At 37.8% G+C, this 24,074-nt stretch overlaps 1 long non-coding RNA gene across 1 annotated transcript; it reads left to right on the forward strand.

The window, feature by feature from the left end:
- Positions 1-909: 909 nt before the first annotated feature.
- On the forward strand, positions 910-22,965 carry LOC133560700 (uncharacterized). The gene is made up of 3 exons (XR_009808505.1): positions 910-1,582; positions 22,631-22,688; positions 22,835-22,965. It is a non-coding gene; the product is annotated as an uncharacterized LOC133560700 (long non-coding RNA).
- The last annotated feature ends 1,109 nt before the right edge of the window (positions 22,966-24,074 follow it).

Consider the following 24,074-nt stretch of genomic DNA (forward strand, 5'->3'; position numbering starts at 1 on the left):
TGTACACCCTGGACAAGTTGCCACCTCATCGCAGAAAAAAAATAAATCTATATATATATTTAAAAAGAACTTGTAAAAGGAAAAAAAAATGTACGACGGAATGACAGACATAAATACCCTTTTTTTAAAAAAATATATATATATATATTTTATTTTTTTTAAATGGGTATTTCTGTCTGTCATTCCGTCGTACATTTTTTTTTCCTTTTACAGAAGGTTTTTTGTAGAGAATAAATGATGAAAAAAAAACACTTAATTGAACGGTTTAAAAGAGGAGAAAACAGGAAAAAAATTAAAATTCTATTTTGAAACATAGTTCATCTTCAATTTCGACACTTTAAAATTCAAAATTCGCCCGAAAAAAAGAAGAGAAAAACTGGTTAATTCAAATCTTTTTGAAAAAATTAAAACAATTATTTATGGAACATCATTAGTAATTTTTCCTGGTTAAGATTAATTTTAGAATTTTGATGACATGTTTTAAATAGGTTAAAATCCAATTTGCACTTTGTTAGAATACATAACAAATTGGACCAAGCTATAATTCTAACAAAGACAAATCATTATTTCTTCGAGATTTTCCAGAACAAAAATTTTAAAATAAATTCAAAAGACTTTGAAATAAGATTTAAATTTGATTCTAAAGATGTTCTAGATTTGCCAGAATATTTTATTTTAATTTTAATCATAACAAGTTTGAATAAATATTTTACAAATATTCTTCGTTGAAAAAACAGAAGCCAAAATGAAGAATTAAATTAAAATGTATTTAATATTCTTTACAATAAAAACAATAAATTTACTTGAACATTGATTTAAATTGTCAGGAAAGAAGAGGAAGGAATTTAAAAGGTAAAAAGGTATATGTGTTTAAAAACCCTAAAATTATTTTTAAGGTTGTATTTTTTCTTTAAAATTGTCTTTCTGAAAGTTATTAGAAGCAAAGTAAAAAGATAAATGAATTTATTTGAACAAGTGAAGACCAAGTCTTTAAAATATTTTCTTGGATTTTCAAATTCTATTTGAGTTTTGTCTCTCTTAGAATTAAAAATGTCGAGCAAAGCGAGACCAACTTGGTAGTAAATGAATACAATTTTAAAAACAGAGGCAGCTCACTGGTAAGTGCTGCTATTTGAGCTATTTTTAGAACAGGCCAACGGGCGACTCATCTGGTCCTTACGGGCTACCTGGTGCCCGCGGGCAACGCGTTGGTGACCCCTGCTTTACATGATGGCATGTTAACAAAAATAAAGACTTAAAGTGCTGTTTGCAAACTTTACACCGGGCCTTAAATTAAGCGGTGTTTGCATTAGATCCCGCCTTCTTCCGGCTTTACCCTTATTGTTTACACCTTTGGCCCCGCCCCTGAATTAGCCTTGATTGACGTCAGGTTATCGCGCATGCGCATATGCTATCGCTATCCGTCAATGCCTCAAATCAACGAGAGTCATCTGGACCTGCAAGTCACTATCAACTTCAAGTTCAAGTCTTACTTCTTTTGAAACGTGTTTCCTTCTAAAAATGGACAGAAGGAGAGTGGACACCATCTCTGCCCGCGTGGACGCTGTTGTCTCGTCTTCAGGTAGGACTGATTTGCTATTTTTAGACCTAGTTTAATACGTGTAAGGGTATTGTTCTTTTTAAAAGTGCCTTATTTGTCATGTCCTGTAAAAACTAGACGTTAATTTATGTTCAATCATCTTCTATATGTGGTAAAAGTACCATTAAAAAAATAACATTTATTTTTTCGAGTTGAGTGTTTTAAACATGCATACAATTATATAATAATTTCCAGTTTTCAGTATGTTCGAAAAGGAGTAGGAAGAAGCAAAACTTATTTAATTCTACCCATTTTCTTTTACAGAGCAATTGTTAACACTTTGGTTCACGTCGTGTTCTTAATTTATTCACAATATACTCCAATAATAATCAAGTTTTATTTCAAAAAGATTATCAGTGAAATTATCAGATTTCAGATTATCAGTAAATTTGTGTTTGAACAGTTTCCTAAAATGGATCATATTAGTACATTGTTTGATTTCTTAATCCATTCCATCATTTAATTCCACATACTGATATACCAAAGGTTTTAAGTGTTGTATGTGCATACAAATGTTTTAAATAAAACTTTTCTCTGTTATATTTCTCCTTTTGTCGAGAATAATTGTTGTACATTCTTGGGTAGCAGGTTATAGTTTGCTTTGTACCAAATTGTAGCTGTTTGCAAATTCACTATATCGTGAAATTTTAATATTTTGGATTCAATAAATAAAGGGTTTGTATGTTCTCTATATTCAACTATGTATTTTTCTAATTGCTTAGCAGAGTTCAGTGATGCAAATGCATTTAAGTTGATCCACAGATTGTATTACTCTCCAGTGCAATAACAGTACTGAAGGCTAAAAGGGCATTAATGGGAGCTTTAAAAGAAGTAACCAGTTACTTTTCACAGTAACACATAACTTTTTGGTGTAAATAACAGTTAGTAACAGAGTTACTTTTGTAATAAAATAACTAGTAACTCTTAACTAGGTACTGGTTTTCAGTAACTAACCCAACACTGCCTGCAGTACCCCACAGAATATATTTAGTGATATATTTTGTAACGTGTGTTCATCTAGCTTCACGTATTGCTTCATGTTGGTTAAGTAGCTTCTAATCCAGTTTAAGACCAACCCTCTAATGCTGTAACGTTCTAATTTTTTTATTAAAAATATTGTAATTAAATGTGTCAAAAGCTTTAGTTAGATCAATAAACACTGCTACTGCACATTGTTTACCATCTATTGCATTGGTAATTTAAATGTTTTCCCTCTATTTCAATTAATGCCATCGATTAGCTGAGTCAATAAAGATTCTCAGTGAGTATTCTGTTTATGAAACTCTCTAATCTGTTCTTGAACAGTTTCTCAAAGATTTATAAAAATGGTGTAAGTGAAGACACGGTCTATAGTTTGTAAATTGGTTTTTGTTTCCAGTCTTATAAATTGGTAAAACTTAAGCTATTTTGCCTATTTTTTTTTAAATGATGGCTTACTGATACACATTAATGGTCCTGAGATCTCTGCAATAACCTTTATTATTGTTTACATATCAATCGCGTTACAATTGATTTGAAGTCTTGGATTTGCAGTTTTTCATGACTATTTCCTCGTGTACCTTTCGTGAAGAACAGTGAGTTGGGATTTCTATCTATTGTGTCAATTATGTCCTTGAAACTGTGTGTGGAATATTTTCCTTCAGTTTGTGAGTCAAGTCATAAAAATGGGGTCCCACAGTACATTTTTGAGGTCCCACTTTTTTGTAACCGTTTTGAAAGCAAATCATAAATGTATGCATTATCCTTTTAACTCGCATTCTGCATTGTGTTTTGGAAAAAGATTGTCATACACGTTACTTAATTCATTAACAGAATAATACAAAAGAAAACACATTTTTATGCATATGTAAATGTATTCAGTTATAAACAATTAACAGTTTTCTTTCCTTCATGGATCTAAACTTTAACTCTGCCGGTATTTTTGTCCATATTTTTAGTTTAATAAGTTGTAGGTCTTTCTATTTCAGTATAAAAGTGTAACATTTTTGCTTCCGTCAAATTATAATTGTGTGCCACAGCATACATGTATTATGTAACGCTTAAATCTGTAGACCAGGGGTGTCAAGGGTACATCCCGCGGGCCGGATCAGGCCCGCAAACAGTTTTATACGGCCCGCGGGATGAGTATAACAATTGGTCGACATTTTTTAATGAAAGAAACTGCTGTTTTAAATGTGTCCACTGGATGTCGCAATAGTAATATTTTTGTATCTTTGTAGATGCTACATATGTTGAAAAAATAAACCACATTATGTTAGTGCACTAGTCGTGGAAAATGAGCAAAGTACATCAATAACTTGCGGTAATTATCCATCCATCCATTTGCTACCACTTATTCCCTTTGGGGTAGCGGGGGCTTGCTGGTGCTTATCTCAGCTACAATAGGGCGGAAGACGGCGTACACCCTGGATAAGTCGCCACCTCATCGCAGGGCCTGCTGTAATTAGATTTTGATATTTCTTGTTTTGATAAATTGAAAATGAACACAAATGAGTTGACTGATAAACATTATCACATAATTTATTCAGAAAGTATGAATAACAACAAATAAAAATATAACACAAACATGTAAGTGTAAAAAAAAAAAAAAAACATTATGATTTGTACATTTTCAGAATGTGCTTATTCTATTTTTAAACAAAGGAAACAATCTGAAGTTGTCTTTATTTTTAAGTTACCGTGCCGTGATTTTACCAGTCCGGTCCACTGAGAGTAGATTTTTCTCCATGTGGCCCCCGACCTAAAATGAGTTTGACACCCCCGATCTAAACAAATAACATAGCATATGACGCCAAAACGGCAATTGCACCATAAATACAATATTATCATATACATTATTCAGAAAGGATAAATAACGACAAAAAAAAGAGAGCGTAGAATTAACCGCAACATGTAAGTGTAAATAACCCCGACAAAATTATGATTTGTACATTTTCAGAATGTGCTTGTTGTATTTTCAAACAAATAAAACAATCTGAAGTTGTCTTTGTTTTTAAGTTATTGTGCTGTGATTTTGCCAGTCCGGCCCACTTGGGAGTAGATTTTTGTCCATGTGGCCTTCCATCTAAAATGAGTTTGACACCCCTGCTGTAGACTCTACATCAACTTCAGATCTATCCGTCAATTCTAAGTTTAAAAAAAAATATATATATTTTTTTTTTGTTTTGTTTTCTGGCCTTTTTGTCAAAGGAAACTGTTTTTCTAAGGACAAACACAAAATATGCAACATTTTCTACATTTATTTTTCAAAATGGAATATTTGATGTGAAGTAATCAAAGCCTTGGACACGTTAATTCATAAAAACATTGATTTTGATTCAATATTATATTTTGAGCAATGACCGTTTTAAATAATAAAAAAAAACACCTTTGTTTTATTCAACATTGCAACTTTTTCTAAATTAAAATTCACCTCTAAGCTTTTTTTTATTCCACTTTTATGTTTTTGTTTATTCTAATAGTATTTTTAGAATGTGCTGTGGGCCACAAATGGCCTCCTGGCCACGCTTTTGACACCCCTGCTATAGATTATAAAAATTTTTATTAAATCTGATAAGTCTATCGATTTTAAAAAGCAGAGCCAGGCTATGAATGCGCGTTTGTCATAACGCACAGTCAGCATCTCTGCTTCAGTAAACAATGATGGTGATGTCTGCAATGCGAGCGACACTTGCTAACTTGTCAACCACTTCTCCAATAGACTCCTTTTGAACACTCCTCGAACATTAACACTTCAAAAGGCAAATATTTGCCCCGTTTGTTGACCTGCAAAATGTTTTTGGGGTGGAAGAGCCTGATCGGGTGCTGGTTATCTTGAAGCTAACAGCCAGCCTGTCTCCATATTTGAACGATGAGGAATGGCACAGGATGAAGTTAAAAAGGTTGACTTCACACTCACCTTTAGTGTTTACCATGAACTCTTTGTTTTGACAGCCCCTCGCAGTAAAGTTGTCCGTGTGCAAACTGAGGCAGTATTTGTGATTGATAAAACTTTTGGCGAATCAAAATTTACGACCGATTTTTTTTAAAAACGCAATAAACGAGTAAAGAAATTTGACCCGGCAAATATAAACAAAACAAAACACTGGTGGAAAGCGATAATCGATAAAATCTGCGGGCTTCCAGAATTGCACATCCTTTCTGATTTCTATGCGTAAAGACACACAATGTGCGTTAACGCCAACACTAGTGTTTTTGCAGAAGGGAATAGAAACCGAAGCACACCTCTTATATATAGTATCTATTCCCATGCTTTAATGTTCATCATGACAATGCAAGAATTATTTGTGTAATACAGCAACAATATGGTTTGTCTTAAGGATCATTCAATGCCACAAGCTGCTGGTGCATTAACTTAAATACACTTAAAACAAAATACTTATTTAAAAATAAGTAATAGAAGCCAACACTTTGGGAGTGCTAATTCCCTCTAGTGGTGTTTTACCACCTTTAGCAGACCTCTAGTTGTCGCTCTTGTTTCCTCACTCTCATCTCCCTTCCTCCCTCCTTGTTTTCCTCCTTCTACCTTTTCACACTTTGTTGCTGGGCTCTGGATCACTTTGCGAGTCGGGTGTGCGGTAAATCGTATATTTTTTAAAGCCTGCAAGGTAAGCAAATTCTTTGAAAGACAATTCTTATAGAAAAGTGTCTTTATATTTAGTTTGAAGAATTTCCTGAGGTTTAAAAAAAAAAAAAAAAAGAAATGTCATTGTATAGCTTGGGTCGGTGCCACATTTGGTCATTACCATGGTGAATGTTATGTGTACCAAAGAGAACCAGTGCCAAAGGAATGTGCAGCCTTTTCGCAAATGCTTCTCAAAGAAAATCCTCAACTTCTGCTTCGTGCGCCGCATCCTCGCATGGGCTGCCCCAAAACCAAAAGGTACGATCAGCTGCAGGGTCTGATACCTCCTGCTGTCTGAAGCAGGGTCTCCGAAAACTTGTTAATCATCAAACTTTGTTGCCGAGCTCCACTCACACCTTATGACACAACCCGACAATCAATTTAGTGTTGCCTATTTCCCTATTATACAGTCTTCGATTGTTATCTTCTAGAAAGAGTTTTTTCAGGTGTTGATCCTAGAAATCTGTGTAAAAACAAATGATGGTTTGAGTTGATTGGTTTTTGTGCATTTTGCTATGAATAACATGTATATTGAAGTTTTGATAGGGTAAATATTAGCCCCAGCCTATTTAACACATTTAAATGACCTGTGTCTTACAGGATAGGTTCTGATTTTCTTGCATCCTGTCATAAGCGTTTTGGCCACAATTGGGGTGGGAGGTATTATTTGCTAATTCTTTGGGTGGGGGCTCTTAGTGTTTCATAGCAGATCAGAAAACTTTGCTGCAGTGCTCCGCCCACAATCACCCCCTCCACCCCAGAATGTCTCATAATCCTCACAAAAACGGGGTGGGGAGGTGGGACCAAGTGTCTTAGTGTTTTGGCCATTTTCGGATCCTAAATGGATCCGAAAATGTCGTAATACCTACTCAAATTTCTTCTGTCCCTGTGAGATACATTATTTATGATCGAGACTTACAGAAAGTGAGGAAGCAGCAGACCTCTCGAAGGTGTAAACGTAAGGACACACAGTAGTGATCATGACCCCGCTTTAAGTAGTTAGTGCTTATAACAAAATGACTATCCATCCGTCCATTTTTTTTTTTTTACCACTTGTCCCTTACGGAATCACAGGGGGTGCTGTAGCCTATCCCAGCTGCATTCGGGTGGAAGGTGGCGTACACCCTGGACAAGTCGCCACCTCATCACAGGCCAGAACAGAATACTTGGTTAATATTCAAATCACGAAAGGTAAATGGAATACTGCTGGTTATTGAATTTTATGAGGGAAATAGAGGAGCTCCTATATTGGCACTCTGGATGAAAACCTGCTCCAAAGTGCTCTTGAACTCAGACTTGGGCGACTGTTCATCTTTCAGCTGGACAACAAACCTTAGCACACAGCCAACAGATCACAGAAATTGCTTCAGGACAACTCTGTAGATATCCTTAAGTGGCCCAACCGTTGTGGCTTCTGCAGCCCTTTTGAGACACTTGTGATTTAGGACTGTATAAATAATCTTTGATTGATTTGAACCAGAGCCCAGACTTAAATCAGATTTGAACATCTCTGGAGAGATCTGAACATGGCTGTGCGGCGACGCTTCCCTTGCTACCTGATGGAGCTTGGGGTGCTGCAAAGTGGAGGTGGCAAAACTGCCCAAAGATAGATCTGCCAAGCTTGCTACATCCTATTGAAAACAACTTATGGCTGTAATTGCTGCCAAAGGTGTATCAACAAAGTATTGAGCAAAGGTTGGGATTTCTTATACATTTGCAAAAAGCTCTACAAAAAGTGTTTTTAAATTTTGTCATTGGGGTATTTGTAGAATTTTGAGGACATTTAACTTATTCCATTTTGGAATAAGGCTATAACATAACAAAATGTGGAAAAAGTTCAGTGCTGTGAATACTTTAGACACACTGTACATACCTTTTTTCCTTTACAACTACCTTTTTGGCATTTGAAATTTTTGCTTGGTAAACGGCAAATTTATATGGTGTGAGTACACTAACAGTCTGTTAAGTAATGTGCTTAGACTGCAAAGCATCATTTGCACTGTGAAAGGATTACATCAATTTCCTCGATTTTGTTTTTAATCAAAATATGATAATGGGAACTTCCCTGGAGTAATTGGCTGGGTTGATGGAAACAGATTTAAACCCTTAATCTCCTGACTGTGCAGCCAACATGATACTCACTCGGCCATTTTTGTTAAAATAGGAAATGCATGGACTGCAATTTTTAATTAGTGTGTCTGTTTCTACGTTCTACGTTGGAAGTCGAACTCTCGTCCACACACACACACACACACACTGCTAAAATTGAAAATAATTACATCCCAAAGTTTTTACCGCATCCTCAACTTTGCACCATGATGTGCACATCTTTAATCTGATGCAGCTTCCAAAACATGACTTTAGTTGTTGATTATACCTTAAGAGTCAGTTGTCTGAAACTAATCCATTTGAAGTTAAGATGCAACCGGATTAGTGTGAAGTGAAGTGAATTATATTTATATAGCGCTTTTCTCTAGTGACTCAAAGCGCTTTACATAGTGAAACCCAATATCTAAATTACATTTAACCCAGTGTGGGTGGCACTGGGAGCAGGTGGGTAAAGTGTCTTGCCCAAGGACACAACGGCAGTGACTAGGATGGCAGAAGCGGGAATCGAACCTGCAACCCTCAAGTTGCTGGCACGGCCACTCTACCAACCGAGCTATACCGCCCCACATCGTGCATTCGTTCAAACCAAAGTTATGGGTCTTAAGTGTACAATTATGACTGAAGCCTGTCTTTTACAAAATTGTTGTGGTCCTTACATTACAGATCAAAACACACATTTGTTTGGCATGAAACACCCTCATTGTTAAGCCTCCTGGATTTAGCCTTGAAGGTCAACAAAGTACAACTGCATAATTTGTTTGTTTTTTGTTTACGCTGTAAACCAAAATCACAACTGCTCTCTTCACCGAAGACGTCCAACCCAAATTTAGGAACACACATTAAGGTGAATTGATTTCATGGAAAGTTTTACTGCACATAACCATTACCAAACTGTTTCCAAACAACACAAGTCATTGTTTTTTTTTGTTTGTGAAGATATGGAGGTTTTTTTTTTGTTTTTTTTTTTTTACTGTAGGTAGAGAAAATGAATAACCTTTTTAGGGGTGGGCTGATAAAAGGCATACTAAATAAATACATACAGTGGGGTGTGGGGACCTCTAGAGGTTGTTAATAGTAATGGACCCTTATTGGGTCATTTGTACCATTGTACAAATGCTTGTACACTCTGTTACATTAACATTGATATTATACACGTGGGTACATAAATATTAATGCTTTTAGATGTAGCAGGCAACTTTTGCCGTGTAGTTTACTGCAATTCTCTAGGGATAGCTTCTCCTGTAGCGTAGCAACTTTTTAATTAACTTGTAGCTCAGTGTACAACATTTTTCAAGTAGCTTGCCCATCACTGTTTTGTGATAAATATTGATTCTTATGTATAAGATGTTATTTGGTTGTAGATGTGATTAATGACGATGTTCTCTACCACCCCCGCAACAGCGAGAGCTCATAGAACACGACAAAAATCTCGGCAGCTCAGTGAGTGATGTTACTGCAGTTTGAAACAACGCCATTGACATCACCACTCTCAAATAACAGGCAGAGAATATTCTAAGGTTATTAGGAAGACGTAAAGTAAAAGGATTGTGCTTTATGAATACCAAGAGTGGCTTAAGTCAAGTTTAGAGGTCTACAATAAGTTTCTATAGCTGTACCTAAAAAGGTTGGATTTTATGTTTGATTGTAAAAGGTTTGCACACTTTGATTAGTCAAACTGCATGTAAGGTTCAAGGAGATGTATACGTTGAAGTAAGAGAGAAGCTATTTAGAGCAAAAGTAAACATCCATCCATCCATCCATTTTCTACCGCTTATTCCCTTTCGGGGTCGCGGGGGGCGCTGGCGCCTATCTCAGCTACAATCGGGCGGAAGGCGGGGTACACCCTGGACAAGTCGCCACCTCATCGCAGGGCCAACACAGATAGACAGACAACATTCACACTCACATTCACACACTAGGGCCAATTTAGTGTTGCCAATCAACCTATCCCCAGGTGCATGTCTTTGGAAGTGGGAGGAAGCCGGAGTACCCGGAGGGAACCCACGCATTCACGGGGAGAACATGCAAACTCCACACAGAAAGATCCCGAGCCTGGATTTGAACCCAGGACTGCAAGACCTTCGTATTGTGAGGCAGACGCACTAACCCCTCTGCCACCGTGAAGCCCAAAAGTAAACAGTCATAGTAATCTCCTAAGTAATATTCACGTCATTTACAATAGGTTGCACATTTTAAGACGTTTTAAAAAACCTCAAGCATTGTGAATTGGCTGACATTTAAGTACTTACGTGAAGACAGACAGTACGGTGTGGCACGGTTTGTTAGCTTTGTCAGACACTGAAGCTCTCCAACTATATTTGACCAAAGGGTCAAATATTGTTTGCTTCTACCTTTAGTATTTTTAGAAATGTTCAATTCGTACGTTATGCTTCTATTAAATATTTTATATCAATTCATATTTAATAGAATAAAAACAATTACATCCGTGCTGAAGAAACCTGTTTTGTTAAAAATAAAAAATAAATACACTGAATGTATTATTTTTAATGATAAGCACTACAAATGTCTAACACGTTTTTTTTTTTTTATTATGGCAAGTTAGAAAAAAAGTATTTTTTATTTTAGAAAAAAAATGTTTTAGTTAATTTTACTTTGCCAAACGTGTATAAAACAATTAATTGTTTTGACATTTATTTGTATTACTCCAAAACCTGTGCATCTGTTGAAATTCTGGTTGGAGTCAAATAGTATTACAAATATGTGTATGTATAGATCATCAGTCATATAATCCACAAAGGTGTATCAATGCAACTGGACTCTTCTGAAATGTCTTCAACAAGTAAGAATCCAGTTGCCTCCATTTAACTTTTGCAGATATAAAATTCTGTTAGCACAAATAATAAAAAGGCAAAAATAATTGGTTTGACCAGCCTTGCAAGGTATCCCTTTTTTTTTCGGAGAGTTTGTAACCCTATGTTTCATACACAACCAATGTTTTGAGAACAATATTACACTAACAAGAGTACAAAGTTGCTCAATGACACTTAATCTTACGAAGTTAGCATGTACCTCATTGACATGATAGCCACATGTATTTCCCACAAAAAAAATTTGCGAAGCTTCCCAATTGTTTTTTTTATTTGTTTTTTTGTTATTTTTTGTATTTTCAAGAAGAACTGTCATTGTGATAAAAAGTCACATTTGGAGTCAGATTACCAGAGCTAGGCAATTGTAGCTAGCTAGCTGTCGCCACGCTGCGGAAGTGACAGCAGACAAGGCAGAGCAGACAGATGCCAGTTAAGTCCAGCCGCAATGAGTTTCACCAGGTGAGAGACTCTATTGATCATATTTTATTCATGTTAATAAAAACGGGGCAAAGTGCATCCCTTGATTACTATGGGTGAGTGTAAGATGACTGAACATAAGAGTCGCGTAAAATACAGCTCAGCTTTGTGTCATCACGACCGCATATTTTATTATTATTTTTATTGGGGGATGGGGTGAAGATTCAAGGCAATGGGGCATAGCATCTTCTGGGCAATGGGGCATAGCATCTTCTGGACTATGCCTACATCCGGTTCTGGTTCCAACCAACAGTTCTTTGACTGATTGCACTTCCTATTTTAACCACAAGAGGCCAGCAAAGCACATTCCGTGTTGTCCATGTTGACTTGTACCTTTTCATGTATTCTCTGCATAAGTTAAGCTTTGGGGGGGTGTACTGGCCAGAGTGGTTAGTTCTTAAGCATCACAGAAAGAAGAAGCTGAAATAAATTCCCAGCCTCAAGGTCCTCTCTGGATACCTCAGCTTCCACCGACCTCCAAAGAAATGCACCTAGGGATCTGTTCAATGGCAACACTAAATGGTCCCTAGTGTGTGAATGTGAGTGTTAATGGTTGTATGTTTATCTGTGTTGGCCCGGTGGTGACTTGTCCAGAGTGTACTATGCCTTCCACCCGAGTGCAGCTGGGATAGGCTCCAGCACCCCCGCGACTCCGAGAGGGGTAAGCGGTAGAAGATGAATGATTGATGGGTCTCTCTTCACCAGGAATATTACTTATTTTACACTACATAAATAATAAATCAACTGTGAATATGTCACAGTAATTTACCTTTTCCTTCTGTGAAGCTTTAAAAAATTGACCTTGACAAATGTGATGTTCCATTTCAGAGGAAAATATCTGTTTCAAATATCCTGCTTTGATGCTTTAAATTTCATGATGTGCAAGAGCGCATCTCTGTGGTGATGTGTATGTGACCTGTGGTCACATCCAGAGGAGTGGGGGAGGTTTAGTGGCTGACGTGATTTAAGTTGTGGGAAAATGATGAAACAACTCTTCCACATTAATCTTGTTTCAGGGCACTGCAACTTGTGTATGGTGGAAATGCTGTTAACCACTAGGAGGTTTGCTGGCATGTTGTCACGGGACTGCTGCTGTAATGTATTAATTTATGGGCCTGTTTTGTGAGTTGAAACACACAAGGCGGCCATTTCTGCAGGGGAAAAATTGGTGCATGTAACCATTTTTTAAATTATTTTTAAAATAAGTGCCTCAATTTATTATTATTTTACTTCATTCTCTATACTTATTTAACCCACCTGGTGCATTTCATGCTTTCTGTTCCGCCCCTGTTTTAAGCAGCATGCAAAATACTTAAAGGATTCCAAAGATGCTAAAGAGGCTTTACAGAGCAGTTGCTGAGTACATCTGTATGGATCAAGTGTCAATATTTACAGTTGAACGCTGAGTTCAGACACATTTTACAACTGGACAAACAACATGGCCTCCCCTCAAGGTCTATCATCAGCGCACAGCTGACAAAAAAGCCATTATTTTCCTGTACCACTGACCTCTAAACTTGATGGTTGGTAAGCTCATACATGTCCGTAACACTGTAGTTCATCACAAAATCCTGGAAAATGCATTTCTGGTGCAGAGGATGGTCTGCACTGCAGTCTAACCACACGGCTAACACTCTGGAGGACGACTTAGAACAGGGGTGTGAAACTCATTTTAGATCAGGGGCCACATGGAGAAAAATCTACTCCCAAGTGGGTCCGACTGGTAAAATCACGGCACAATAACTTAAAAATAAAGACAACTTCAGATTGTCTTTATTGTTTAAAAATAGAACAAGTACATTCTGAAAATGTACAAATCATAATGTTGGGGCTTTTTTACACTTACGTATTGCCGTTAATAGTATCCTATCTTTATTTGTTGTTATTTATACTTTCTGAATAATTTGTGATAATGTTCATCAGTCAACTCATTGGTGTTAATTTTCAAGCTATGAAAATAAAAAAAAATATCAACCAAATTAGTGTTATGTAGTTTAATTTTCCTTGTTCAGTATCGTGTTTTTTTTTTTTTTTTACATATGTAGCATCTACAAATATACAAATTGTTATTGCGACATCTAGTGGACACATCTAAATCAGCTGTTTGTTTCATTAAACAATTTCGGCTCAGTCCGCGGGCCATACAAAAGTACGGTCCGCGGGGCAGGTCAGGCCCGCACGTTTGACACTGTTACCTTAGAAGATATTGTCAAAGACTCCTGGGGTTTCAATAGGGCCAACATGTCTGGTATCACAACAGATAATGCTACGAAAAGCAGCATAGCATTTGCTGACCACCTTTGAATTCTCTGTTTTGGCCACAACTTGCATTTAGAAACTGATCGTGTGGCAAGCGGTCTGTCCCGCATATGTAACACCGTTGCTGCCTTCTCAAGGTCAAATTATGTGTCAAGACAGCTGAAAGACAAACCAAATTCTTTACGGAAAGAAGTTATCCCTCTGATCGATGCGCAGCTAAATGTAGGTCCATAACGTTAGCGCTTATAATACCAATATTGCTAATAGTTGATTTATATCCAGGTTATGAAGTGTAAATGGAGTATTGTTGGCGCTTTTTTGATATTTACTTAGTTTTATGGTCGGAATAAATACAAGCTGACGTTTGTTTTTATTTAAAGGGATACTGCGCTTTAAAAAAAAAAGTGCCTATAGTTCACAATCATTATGAAGAGACAGATGTATTTCTTTTTCATACATTCCAACTCTTAAATGAAAGTCCGCTTAAAACAGCCATTGGTAGCTCCTCTATTCCGCCTATATAACCCAGTAAATAACTATCTAAAAAGGGCCAACAATACTCATTTTGGGAAATGAATATTAACCTTGTGTTATTATACCAACCAGCATGGTTTAGTTGTTAGAGCGCCCGTGCCGGCAACTTTGAGGCTTCCTGGTTTGATTCCCGTCTTCCGCCATCCTCGTCATGTCCGTTGTGTCCTTGAGCCAGACACTTCTCCCTTGGTCCTGATGGGTTGTAGTTAGGCCCTTGCAAGGCAGCTCCCGCCATCAGTGTGTGAATGGGTGAATGTGAAAATATTGTCAAAGAACTTTTAAAGCACCTTTTTTAAAGGTAGAAAAACGGTCTACAAGTATAACCCATTTACCATCTATAAGGGCTAACGCAGACATTATTTATAGCAACACCGTGATCACAAACTTGTGTAGCAATATTGCTGGTGAACTGATTCCTCATTTCCTTGCTCGTTGAAGTTCATCGTAGATCATAATTCATCCCTCACAGCTGGATAGTGGAAGGATAAAGTCATACTACGTATTCAACTTTGACAGCCAATTTAGACCCAGGAAAAATACCCACTTGATTCCACTCCCCTTTTCCTTGCAAGGATTGAGTCATTCATCTAAATGGGAACATAACAATATTATCCAATTCAATCCACTTTATTTGTATAGCACATTTAAACATGTTTCTAAAGGGCTGCACAACAATATTCAAATATTATCCTTAGCGCCACCAATGACTGAATAAAAAAAAAAAACAATATAAAAAATGAACATGATTTAAAAAACAATTTTTAAAGGGTAAAAACAATAAATAGAAATCAAAATTAAAAAAAAAAAAGAGGACCACACAACAGTGTTAAAAGCCTAAGAATAAAAGTGGGTCTTAAGACGTAAACACTCCACTGTGGGAGCGGTTCTAACATGGAGGGGCAGAGTGTTCCAGAGCTTAGGGCCGATCACAGAGAAGGCCTTGTCTCCCTTGGTTTTAAATCTGGTTTCAGGCACCACGAGCTGAAGCTGGCTCCCGAAACTCAGAACGCGCACAGGAGTGTAAATTTGGATGAGGTCCGAGATATAATGTCCATGTAAATCAGCCTTCGAATAACAGCAGACATTTTACAGTAAGTGATGTTTTATTATGTTGGTTGGCTCTCATGAAGTCTGCAGTAATCTTACCTTTTTTAAAATGTACTTAGTTATAGTTACAAATTTAGTTCCCCCAAAAAGTAATTGAGTTAGTAACTCACGTCATTGTAAGAGTAACTACTTGGCAAATTTGGTTTTTAATGTATTTATTGAATACGCTGCTACGTTAGATAACAGCCTTAATCTCAGATATTTATATGAACTGATGGAAGAATAAAAACACTATATACCGTATTTTACAACATTTGGTATTTATCTGAACTCAATAGATTGCAGTGTGCCATACGACATGCATAGAAATAAAATGTATTAAATATTCCTCAAAGAAACAATATTAAAAATTCAAAGTACAAAGACACAAAATAGCATTTGGCCTTTTTAAAGAAGTGCAATTATCTTCACCTGTATACCAAAATACAGGCTGAAAGAACTTTAGATAAAACTATAACCCCATTTTAGGCAAATAAATGACATGTATTCAAGTAAAACTTTTAAAAACCTTCCTGGATGACATTCTAACAATAAATTGCATTTGTGTATAAATATTGGGTATTTTGTTATGGCAACATGGTGGGTTTTAGGCAGGCATACAGTATATGGGGGGGCAGTCAGAAATGGGAAGGGGGCAACACTTGTTCCATCTATTTTCTATGCTAACACAGTCGTAAAAATGCTGCCTTCTTCATTGAATGTGGTCGTTAGCTACAGTATGTGTCCACCTCCAACCTGGAGAAGTGGACTGCACTTTGTCAGCTTTATCCTTCATTCACATTTTATCAACCATCACAAGGCTTATCTTCACTTGATGGCATAATTCTTAAATTAAATCAACCTTAAATAGGACTTCACACACAATAGCCAATAGTTAACAAACTGAAAAGTACAAGAGTCTTATGAATAATACAAAAACATTCTTCTTAAACTAGTTTATCGTCAGGTCAGCTGCATCATGCTTCAATTTGTGTATTATCCACTTACATACACATAGAAACTAAAGTGATATGGTGCGCCTCCAGTGTGTGTGTGTGTGTGTGTGTGTGTGTGTGTGTGTGTGTGTGTGTGTTTACGATGCATACCTTCATCATTTGTTCATAAATGTGCGTTGTGTAGCTGTCACGATTGATGGCCCGCCTGCTGGTGGCATCAACTAAAATGTGTGTTCTTCACTTTCCCTCAAGTGTTCACATATGATGTGGAACACTCATACATTTTTGTTTTGGTGGAATATCAACTTCCTCATCTGAGTAAGAAGCATTTTTTTGGCTCTGCTTTGACGCTAACCCCCACCAGTCTCTCACATTTTTTGAATTGAATTGAATTGAATTATATTTATATAGCGCTTTTCTCAAGTGACTCAAAGCGCTTTACAGAGTGACACCCAATATCTAAGTTACATTTAAACCAGTGTGGGTGGCACTGGGAGCAGGTGGGTAAAGTGTCTTGCCCAAGGACACAACGGCAGTAACTAGGATGGCACAAGCGGGAATCGAACCTGCAACCCTCAAGTTGCTGACAGGGCCACTCTACCAACCGAGCTGTGCCGCCCCATTTGACGCTATTAAAGAACTGCGATTGAATATATTGCAAACGTGTCCTACCCATCTACAAGATTAAATTAAATATGATTGGATTTCGTTTGTCCACATTTTCGTCCACGCTGGTTTCCTGAGGGCTGAGGAGAGGGGTTTCTGTGTGTCCGGACTCAGAGTGCTGACAGCCATGAGCTTTTTCAGCCGATTGACACTTTGTTGTTCAACCAAACTGTAGTAAAGTGCCTCTTCACATTCATAGCAACGGCGTTGCAACAATGGGAACAATAATTAGATTACTCGTTAGTAGACAAATAACGCTCTTAGTAAGACTTTTACACTCCTAAGTTAATTTAAAGTACCAATGATTGTCACACAAGCACTAGGTGTGGTGAAATTTGTGCTCTGCATTTGACTCATCCCCTTGTTCACCCCCTGAAGGTAAGGGGAGCAGTGGGCAGCAGCAGTGCCGCACACAGGAATAATTTTTGGTGATTCAACCCCAAATTCCAACCCTTGATGCTGAGTGCCAAGCAGGGAGGTATGGGTCCCATTTTTATAGTCTTTGGTATGATTCGGCCGGGGTCCACTAGGACACTGAGTAGGTAGTACTACCAACAACACTGACAGTGAGTACTAATCAGTGATTTAAAAAAGCGAATGCCGTGATGATTTTTTGAAAAATGTGTATTCTTAAAATGAGCAAACTATGTAAATATTAAATGTTGTTATAAATATGCCTGTTACTACATGACATATATACTTAAAGTTTGTACATACAGCCTTATTGGAGAGGTTCGTGTAAGGATCCGCTGCCCGAATCATGTTCTGTTTGGTTTTTGGACTCACTCAGTTCCTGTTTTTGTGTACCCCTGGGTTTATTTTCTTTTTCCATGGGTGCTTATTGTCTTCACCTGTCTCTGATTGGTGTTCTAGGCGCTCACCTGTTTCCTGAGCACTAACCAGAGCACTATTTAATCCTGCCTTTTCCGGTCAGTCAGTCTGGCTTTCTAATTTGCTTTATGCAACAGTTTACGACAGTATCAATTCCTGCTATTGATATACCAGCTTCTACGCTAGGCTCTTTTGTTTGGTAGCGCCCACGGTAGCCCCCTTAATTTTTGCCTTCCGTGCTTTTGAGCACATTTTTGTTTGTTCCCGCCTGATTTATTGACAAACCATATCCTACCTGCACGCTGTGTCTGAAGTCCGTCTGCATCCTAGGCGAACAAACCCCGCATCACTATGAGACCCGTCGTCGCAGTTTGGATGTTTTATTAAGGGCTTTATAGACAGAATAAACACTCACTGGCAGCGCAAGCATCTCATCACCTGCAAATCAACCAAGTATTAGCAACATTGTTAAGTGCTAGGAACTACTTTTGGTGGCGCCTTGATGACAGAGGTGTAACTTGTTTATGCAGCTATTGATATACTGAGCTGCTTCATTGCATCTTAAGTTGGTAAAAGTTAATTCTAGATTATAAATCTTGCCTCACACTTTTTATAGTAGAAGGTTGTGGCTCTAAGCTAAGAAGTTTGTCAACTTTAACATTCAGTTTAGCCCCGGAGACATCACAAAGAACACATGAAAAGATGCTTGTTTGTGGAAGTGAGGAATATAATTAATCATCTGAACAGAAAACCTAAGTCTTGACAGCAAACATTGGACCGTAAATGTGGCTGTTTTATTATATTTTGTAGTTAGATTTTTTTTGTTTAGCACTACATCCTGCGAAATGTTTCACTACCAGCTGGATCAGCTTATCACTCAGCTTTTAAAACGTGTAGCTCATCTTTTGTATATTCAGGCTCATAAATAAACGGTTCTGTGTCATCGTTTGTCCCAAAGTAGTTGTCATAGGCTCTCATGAAGTCTGCCATGATTAGTAAATGTTGTATTTTGTTGAAGGGAATCATGAATGTTGTGATGCACTCTGAGGAAATTAATGCACAGCTGTATCTTAAAATGACCAAAATGTGTAAATATTACATGTTATGGATGTGCCTTATGATACATTACATACATACAGTATGCACAGTCGTGGTCAAAAGTGTACATACACTTTTAAAGAACATAATGTCATGGCTGTCTTGAGTTTCCAACAATTTCTACAACTCCTATTGTTTTGTGATTGGAGCACATTCTTGTTTGTCACAAAAAAACATTCATGAAGTTTGGTGATTTGATGATTCCCAAGCACGGCCACCGCTGCTGCTCACTGCTCCCCTCATCTCTCAGGTGGTGATCAAGGGTGATGGGTCAAATGCAGATAATTTTGTGTGTGTGTGTGTGTGTGTGTGTGTGTGTGTGTGTGTGTGCGCGCGACAATCATTGGTACTTTAACTCAACTTTTATGAATTTATTATGGGCCTACTGAAAATGTGACCAAATCTGCTGGGTCAAAAGTATACATACAGCAATGTTAACATTTGCTTACATGTCCCTTGGCAAGTTTCACTGTAATAAGGCGCTTTTGGTAGCGATCCACAGGCTTCTGGTAGAATTTTTCACCACTCCTCTTGACAAAATTGGTGCATTGTCTACACGTTTAAGTCGGGATTTGGTCACATTTTCAGTAGACCCATAATAAATTCACAAAAGAACCAAGCTTCATGAATATTTTTTGTGACTAACAAGTATGTGCTCCAATCACTCTGTCACAAAAAAATAAGAGTTGTAGAAATGATTGGAAACTCAAGACAGCCATGACATGTTATTTACAAGTGTATGAACTTTTGACCATGAATGTATTTAAAACAATGCAGGTTTTTGGATTTTTTTTTTTTTTAGAGCGCTTTATAGGTGGAATAGATCGAACCTCCATACCTTTTTTGTTAGCTGACTCCTGCTGGCGTTTATATACAAGCTAAACGAGAGTAAAACGTGTTTTTGTCCCGCAGAGAGATTGTGAATGATAGGCAACATTCCCAAAAAGTGCAGTTAACCTTAAAACGACATTTGACCGTATCCTACTAATTAAAAAGACTGCATAATTCAAAAAGGTACTTTCCGTCTTGTCTCACAACAAAAAGGTTGCTGATAAACAAGAATGAGCTGCTAACAGCGAAGGATTAGTCCTGCTCCACTGCTGTCAACACACCAGCAAGTGGCCTGTCAATGGACAATATAGTGCCCCCCACTTAGCTCCTCATGTCAAATGCATGGCTGTAAACGGAGACAGCGCCATACATTTTTGAAGATGCATTTGTCAGCGTTCTAATTTCATGGTGGATACCTTTTTGCGGTACGTCGCCTCCTATTCAAGAGGTGACCACGTTTCCTTTATTTGCCCTGGAGCTCCCGTGCTGAAAACCCACTCCAGTCGAGTGTTTGTTACCTCGCTACAAATAGATGATTGATACACACTGCTTACTCTTTCTTGAATGCCCCTGCGTCACGTATTGTTCAAAACTACTCTAGTCATGCTAGTGCACAATGTGGTTCATTAAAGGTGATCCAGCACACTCAGACCTCTGCTCACGTCTCTAAACATGTTTGTTATGGTCTAGCAGGCCATATATAGCCTATATCAGGGGTCCCCAAACTTTTTGAGTCAGGGGCTGCATTGGGTTAAAAAAATGTGGCCGGGCTATGTATATATTATATATATTCTGAGCGCGATGATGTCTCGTTATCGTTGGGAAAATGCATTTTTAAACTATGATTTGCCCGAGTGGCTAGGAGACACCAAGAGTAACAAGTGGTAGATAATTGATTAGAAAGGACAGATTTTATGAAAATTATATTTAAATATTTTTTTTAAAAATATATATATATATATAATATATCTTTTTTTTTAAACTTGGGACTTCTCGCAGGCCGCATTTTGGATGCTGGTAGGCCTGATCTGGCCCGAGGGCCGTAGTTTGGGGACCGCTGCTCTATATAAAGGTAGGGGAGGGAAACCTGCGGCCTCCGAGTCTTCAAGATTTTAAGCGGCCTGCTTTCAATTTTAAAAACAAATAGTTTAAAATGTGAGTAAAAATTTAATTTGAAAATAAGCTAATGGTCTTTTACAGGGGGTCAGCAACCCAAAATATTGGACCACAAATACAAAAAAGTAATCGGGCTGGAGCTGCAAAAACTTACAAGCTGTATAAAAGTGTTACAATGAAGGCAGCCCTTTATATTAGCCTACTATCAAAATGATTGTCACAGGCTGACTCAAATCTTTGTTGCCCTAAATGTTGAAATTTAATATTTATTCTACACATTTTTACAGTATTGGAAAACATTAGTAAAACTTTTCAAAGTGTGAGATAACTCCTGGAAATGACTGTCTTAGAATGACCAAAGGTACAAATGTGTGTGTCTAAGTTTAAGGAAACGACAGACCGTCTTCTTCTAATGGATTTATTACAATCTTTGCAAGATGGGTAAAGTTTGCTTTGTTCAGTAACAACATGGCACACAAACAACTATCACAAATATAGCCAATATTACATACAGATACTGTGTCATGAAACATTTAAAAATAAACTAAATTCACAGGACATAAGTAACGGAAATGAAATATAGCTACAAATGAGGCATAATGATGCAATATGTACATACAGCTCGCCTAAATAGCATTTAGCATAAATTAGCTTGCAGTCATGCAGTGACCAAATATACCTGATTAGCACTCCAAGTCAATAACATCAACAAAGCTCACATCTGTGCATTCACGCACAGCATAAAATGTTTGGTGGACAAAACAAGACTAGGAGTGGCATAAAACACGTCGGCGTTATACATGTAAACAAGCTGAGTCACAGTCCACACAACTGAAATAAATGGGACAAAACGGCGCTCGCCAAATACTTGCATCAGTGACGCATGAACACAAAAATATTAAACTGTGGGCTTTCTAACAATTCCGAAGGTTTGTGTCGTGCTTGTCCTCCTACAGAAATCATATTACAACAAAAAACATATTTTTTACCCCATTGTTTCACCATTACCATACATTTTATGAAAAATCTCCATGGAGCCTACAGGGCGCCGTTAATGAGCCGCATGTGGCTCTAGAGCCGAGGTTTACTGATCCCCGGTCTATTACAATGGAATTGAAACATATTTCCAGCGATTGTATTTCAAGTAGGGATGGGCACTGATTTCTGTACTTTTATAGGCACCAATCGAATTCAGTTGGTATTAACGTTAATCAAACGGTCGCCTATTTCGATGCCATTTGCTGCTCGTGACATTTGGTGAGGAAACAAGTACTCAAGCAGCACTCAAAACAGACTCGGCCCAAACTGCCTCTAATTTTTGTGATTTGCATTGATACATTTCTGCTGTTTTAGAAAACATTTTTACGTCCTTGGCTGGCGCTACGCTTACAAAAAGATTAAAAGCTCGTATACCGAAATGTTTTTCTTGCAACTTAAGAATTAACCGAGAAAAAAGCGTGTATCCTATAAAACTTGTGATCTGGGTCACTCGTAAGCCCAAATACCACTCCATGTAAACAGTGTTGCTTTCTTGTTGAAAAAGTTTCACATGGATATTTTCAATAAAAAATAGCCATGTCTGTCCTTTATGTCATTGTGGAGGTTTTATTTTCAGTGCCTGGCTGGTAATTGGTTCCTAGTCGGTCCCAAAGCACAGCGTCCACAACCTCAAGGTCAGTCCTTGACACATCTCAGCCACTAGGGGGGTCATTTTCACACACATGAAGGACAACTATTTCTGTATTTGCCGCTTTTGCTGATGGCACTTTCTCCTTTTGTGTTGACTTTGTGCATCTGTCCCTCTTTTTTTTTTTGCTAGAATTGGGTCGATAAACCACACGAAGAACAAAATGAGGTCACATGGAGAAGAGCTTTTTACCATAGCGCTGGGTACTCGTTATGACTGCTGACTTTAATGTGCTTACAGTATGGATGTCTGCTTTGTCGGTCTGGTCTTCATTTCCAAAATGTAAACATCACTTTTACAAGGAAACGTCTCTGAAAAGGAGCCTGCCACTCCAGTAAACTAATTTCCTCGTCTTTGTCCTGTGAAGGCCTACGACTGATGACTCTCAAGAAGAAATTACAGCTTCTAATAATTATAACCATGTCTCCCATCTCCATTTTCAAGGATTCAAAGAACATTCTGGAGGAGTAATTGTTAAAAAAAGATAAAACAAATTGTTGATGGCAGTTGAATGTTCCAGTCTGAAACTAGTTAACTTAAAGTACCAATAATTGTCACACACTATGGGTGTAACGGTGCGTGTGTTTGTATTGAACCGTTTCGGTACGGGGGGTTCGGTTCGGAGGTGTACCGAACGAGTAGACATGCTAGCAGCTGAGTAGACATGCTAGCAGCTAGCAGGCTAGGACAACATGTAAAAGCCAGAGCTGGAAGACTTTCCTGCCTCGTTAAGTTCTCCCGTTCGGGAACACTTTGGCTGCGCGATACTACAATGGAGGACGGAGGTTTGCCAAGATTGTTCAGCAGCTGCTTCTGACAACACGTCAAACATGTGTTGCACCTTTCCTGCTTCCGGCTCCCATAGCGTCTCCCTTGCGCGCACAACCTGTCACTCTACCTGGCAGTGGGTCTCCACAGCTCCGGACTCCAGGGTAAATGAAGAGTCCGGTAATTAATTGCAAATCATGGCTTTATTGAGGTCTTGCACACAGCCAATCCAACAAAACACCAGCCTCCCCGCACTCACGTTACCCTCCCTTCCAGGTTCGCTTGCCCACTATGACGTCACATGCTGTCACATATTAAAGGGCCACACACACACACACACACACACGCTACTCTCATAATACAGTGGTTCTCAACCTTTTTTCGGTGATGTACCCCCTGTGAATATTTGTTTAATTCAAGTAGCCCCTAATCAGAGCAAATCATTTTTGGTTGAAAAAAAAGAGATGAAGTAAAATACAGCACTATGTCATCAGTTTATGATTTATTAAATTGTATAACAGTGCAAAATGTTGCTCATTTTTAGTTGTCTTTCTTGAACTATTTGGAAAGAAAGATATAAAAATAACTAAAAACTTGTTGAAAA

The sequence above is a fragment of the Nerophis ophidion genome, linkage group LG10 (genome assembly GCF_033978795.1).
Source record: "Nerophis ophidion isolate RoL-2023_Sa linkage group LG10, RoL_Noph_v1.0, whole genome shotgun sequence".
NCBI classification, from domain to species: Eukaryota; Metazoa; Chordata; class Actinopteri; order Syngnathiformes; family Syngnathidae; genus Nerophis; species Nerophis ophidion.